At 36.1% G+C, this 5,234-nt stretch overlaps 1 pseudogene; it reads left to right on the top strand.

Annotated features, from left to right (window-relative positions):
• The first annotated feature begins 2,554 nt into the window (after positions 1-2,554).
• LOC138174750 (proteasomal ubiquitin receptor ADRM1 pseudogene) lies at positions 2,555-3,741 on the top strand (annotated as a pseudogene).
• Positions 3,742-5,234: the final 1,493 nt, after the last annotated feature.

Genomic DNA, 5,234 nt, shown 5'->3' with positions numbered 1-5,234 from the left:
AATGAATGTTACCTTATTTGAATGAAATTTATCTATGACATATGAAACATCTGACAACACCTAAATTAAGTAAGCCAATTGTCCTGGATTATGTGGTTTAATGGTGGTTTGAAAACAGCAGAATGAGAGCACTACAGAACAGCCAATGGTAGAAGAGACTGGGAAATCTCCCAATTTGGACACGAAGCAGCTGGTTGATGAATCAGTTTGGGGAACAAACTCACCTCAGCAGTTAAATTTTAAGGTCCAGAAGAGTGACAGATTGCTGTACCTGGAGTCAGGAAGACTTGAGTCCAAATCAGCTACTCAGATACTGGGGCTAATAAGTGGGAAATCAGAAAAGGTCTGATGAAGAAGGTAGTACTTGACATGAAACTTGTAGGGTAAAAAGGGATAAAGAGTTCCTTACAAGGAAATAAGGAAAAAGAAAATTCCAGGTCTGGGGAAATGTCTGTGCAAAGACAAGAGAAAGGAGATAAAATGTCATGTATCGGAAGTGGCCAATGGGTCTAGAGTGCTTAGTGCACAAGTAAAAGCTATGTCTAATATCTTTGGTAATATATTGGGATAAAATTGGGAAAGGTTTTAAATGCCAAACAGAAGGCTTTGTATTTGATCCAAAAGACATTTGAAAGACCTGGAAGCTTCTTCAGGCATTGAATGATATAATGTAGTCAAGCTTGAATTTAAGGAATATCAATTAAAGAACTTTGTGGAGGGTAGATTAGGAAAAAGAAGAGGTGGAGGAAGGGAGACCATTTAGGGGTATAGTGCAGTAATCTTGACCATTGTGTATTAGGGCTTGGACTAAGTATGAAACTATAACATGAGTGATCCTTCGAACTACAACAGTAATCCAAATTTAAGACTATTATTAGCTCTATAGAGTTCAGGGTTTAAATCACAATACTTTTTTTATGAAAAGGTGACTGTTTTAAGCTATTTGTTCTAGATTTTTTTAACAAATCAATATGCCTCATATGAGTACATGAAATTTAAAATAGATTTTAATGAATTTATCTATGAATATACATATATTAAAATGACACAAAATACAATATATTGTGATATGATACTATATAACAGAGCATTAAAATAGCATGAGTTGTTATATGTAATACTATTCATATATGTATGTGTTTGTACATATGTGTGATCACTTACATGCTTGCTTATTTATTTACACATTTATTTATTCATCCATCCACTTCTTCATTTATTTGTTTATTTATTTATTTGCCCCAGGCCATTCAAATCCCTGTGTGAAGACCCTGGAAAGAAGCTAAAGATTGATCTCTCCTCCAGTAACAGATTTACACTCTATTTACAGGGAAAGGGTTTACTTGTGGAATAGTAGTAGTCAATTTAAAGTTTAGTGAAAATCTAAAAAAAGCTTCTGGATATTTAGTGACTTCCTTCCCCATGCCTCTGCAATCAACATTGTGGTAACAGAAATCTCCCAATCTGAAGATGAGACATCTGCTTGCTGAGTCTGCACATAGGACAAGTTCAGTTCGGTAGCTTACACAGCAGGGACTGTTGGTTGCTTTGTACATCTTGATAATGGTTTATTTTTGTTTTTAAGTTTCCTTTTAGTCAATGACCTTTATGGGTGACTTTTGTTCTTTCAGTATACAAATATGTGATTGACAGTGCTTATATCTGTTAAAATGTAGAATGTAAAGTCCTTTTGGACAGAAGCTGCTTACTTTTGTATTTAAATCTATAGGGCATGGCATATAGTATGCACTGCAATGGGTGTTATATGAATTTCTTGAGAACATGAAATAATTTGATTTACTGATACAGAATAAACCTTATAATTTCTATATCTTCAAAAAAAAGCTTGTTACGGTATATTCCCTCTTTTTCATATAATCACTATTTTTAAATAATTGGATGCTGTATTCACAAAATTTTGACACATTAATCTTGTACCATGAAACCAGATTTTGTCATATTACATATCAATTTTACCACTGATAAATCATTCATTTTTCACAAGGCAATCAGGGCTAAGTGACTTGCCCATAGTCACACTGATATTAAGTGTCAAGTGTCTGATGTGAGATTTGAACTCAGGGCCCTCTGATTCCAGGGCTAGCACTCTATCCATTGCATTATCTAGCTGCCCAAATCATCCATTTTCCCAAGTCTATCCTAAATTGTATTCCAAGCATTTTCAATCAATTTTAAGTCAGGTGATTTTGATTGACCTCTAAGTGTATTCAGGCTCCATCTCTTGGATACATTTCTGACTATATCATAAAGTGAAATAGAGAAAAGTTATATTGAAGTATTCCATGTCCATTTGAGAATTTCCATAATTCTGGAATAATTCTCTACCTTGGCATGTCCAGATATGCATTTCCTCATTTCCTCACTCCCTCATTTTTTTTTTAAGAATTCTATTCCCATTGATTTAATTAAATTATTCAGGTCACATGTGCTCATTTAGACTTCTTAAGAAAATGGCTTTCTGTATTTTTTTTAGAATTAAAAATTATTTTTGTCACTCATTGGTTCAGCTGGGGTCCACACCCCAGGCCCCAGAATGACTTCAGGTGCTTTGTTTTCAAGCCTAGTCCCATTCTTCCGGGGCTCATCCAGCAAATACTTGGTGGAGTTTTGGACAGGAAAAAAAAAGTCATTGAAAGTCACTACAAATGGAAAGGGCTTGTATACATTCCGCAAACTGATGATCCCTCATTCATTTCTATTGGAAGGATAGGACTTCTGGGAACATAGAAGATGACAATTATTTTTCCTGATGACTGTGAATTTAAGTGAGTACCTCTGTGCACTATTGGTAGAGTATATGTACTGAAGTTTAAGGCAGGATCAAAGTGACTCTTCTTTTGGATGCAGGAGCCTAAGACTGAGAAAGATGAAGAACATTGCAGAAACATAAATGAATATTTGAATAATCCACCTTTGCCAGGAGCTTTGGGTGCAAACAGAAGTGGAGGCTATGAACTTTCAGCATTTGGAGGTAAAGGTGGTTTGCAGAGTCTTTTGGGTAACATGAGTCATAACCAGCCCATGCAACTTATTGGATCAACTGGCTTGGGAGGACTTGGTGGGCTTGGTGCACTGACAGGTCCTGGTCTGGCTAGCTTACTCCAATGAGCAGCTCTTCATCAAGTTCCCGGAGCCAGTCAGCTTCTTTAACCCCATCTTCCACCTCTTCTTCTGCTCATGCTACACCAGCACCCAGTGCTCAAGCAATTGCCTCTACAACTGATCCAAGCCATGCACTGAGTTCAGGTAATGGAACCAGCACAGCAATAAAGCCAACCTAGCGCATTCAACTGAGTGATCTTCAGAATATTTTAGCTGCTATGAACGTGCCATCTGGGGCAGGAGGCAGACAGCAAGTTGACTTGGCCATTGTACTAACTCCAGAGATTATGGCTCCTTTCTGGCCAATGCTGAAGTCCAAGAGCATTTGCTGCCTTATGTTCCCTCTGGAGAATCTCTTCCACAGACTGCAGAAGAGATCAGAACACATTGACCTCTCCTCAGTTTCAGCAGGCATAAAGTATGTTCAGTGCACCTTAGCCTCAGGACAGTTTGGCCCACTTATGAGTTAGTTTGGTTTACCAATTGAAGCTGTAGATGTGACAAATAAGGGTTATGTTGAAGCATTTGCCAAAGCCATGTAGAACAATGCCAGGTGAGACCAAAAGGAAGGAGATGCAAAGGACAAGAAAGATAGAGGAAGATATGAGTTTAGATTAAATTATTTATTGTCTTTTAAGATATTGGAAATTCTCAGTAATTAAGTGACTAGAGCAGTGTCACTAGTTCAGTGCCTACACTCATTCCTACATTCAGCCTACAAAATAAAGGACTTTTCTATTAAAAAATTATTTTTGTCATTAAATATTAGTTTTTTATTCATCTTTAGTACTCCAGTATTTGTATTGTCTTGTCCATGACAATATTTTTTCTATTCTAAAATTAAATTATATAAAAATTTTGTGGCTCAAAAATACACACATGATAGTAAGTATTTGTTGAATGACTCTGCAATATTTTCTTCATACATATATCGAGGGCCCACTATCGCATTGTGTGGCATTGTGTCCAAGTATAACTCTAGTAGCCATGTCTGCTTCTCTTTTTCTTTTAATTCGCATGGTTTTATTCATTTAAATGTGGTGTGAAAATCAAGTTATTTACCTCATGCTTAAAATAGCTATACTTTTCTTTATCTTACTCTCTGTGTGTATATATAGATATATACATATATGATAAATGTATGTCAAGAGAGATGGTTATACATATACAATGTATAAGTTATAAGATATTTTAGTTAGTAGAATTAAAGATATAACCAGTTTTCACCTCATGAAAGTCAACTGTTCTGCAGACCTCCCTCTGCCATCTCAGAAATCCACTTAGCCCCACTTGCCAAGTAAGTTAAGTTTTCAAGCCTAAAATAATGCATAGAATAGTGCCTGCATTCCTCAATGATTTGTTGTTCCTCTGACCTGCACTCTTGCTTCTCAGAAAAGTGATGTGTCTATATGTGTACATTTTTATACAATAAGAGCCTATTTGACTCCCAAATGAAGAGCAGATGAGCTATGCATGTATGTCTATTTTCCACATGACATATTGCTAGATTTGAGACACCAGCCCCAGGATTAAATAGTTCTGCAGAATTTGTTATCTTGATAACCAATAAGGTATTCTATCGTCTCAGGAGATGTCCATTTTTGACAAAACAAAGACCAATTTGCACAGGTTTCTGAGGTAGTTTTATACTCTAGAAACTACAAAACATGTCATATTGTGAAATATTTTCACCAACTGATTTTTATCAATTTTTACTCAACATAAATCAGCTAGCCTCATGGAGGCACCTCTCTATCAATTTATAATAACTCTTGGTTTTCTGATGATATTTTACATCCCAAACTACTACTTGGCTGCAACTATTTACTACTTTATACTCTATTTTGACAAACTGATTAGATTTGGGCTTATAGCAAAGATTTCCAAGAGAAGTAAGGACAGACTGTGAATCTATGTTAAAAGTCTGGCATAATGCCTTCTTTCTGTTGTTGAGAGGCAATGGGTTATATTGGATAAAGAGCTGTATTTGAAGCCAGGAACACTTGATTTGAGTTCTGTTTCTTATACAGACAAAATGTGACCTGGGGCATGGCATATGACTTCTCAATTTTCTAGGCACCTATCTAGGATGATCAGCTGCAGAGACTTAG

Source organism: Petaurus breviceps, unplaced genomic scaffold, assembly GCF_028583685.1.
Source record: "Petaurus breviceps papuanus isolate PSGF00001 unplaced genomic scaffold, PetGlider_PUasm1.0 76, whole genome shotgun sequence".
Lineage (NCBI taxonomy): Eukaryota > Metazoa > Chordata > Mammalia > Diprotodontia > Petauridae > Petaurus > Petaurus breviceps.
This window is presented reverse-complemented; position numbering and strand designations above follow the sequence as displayed.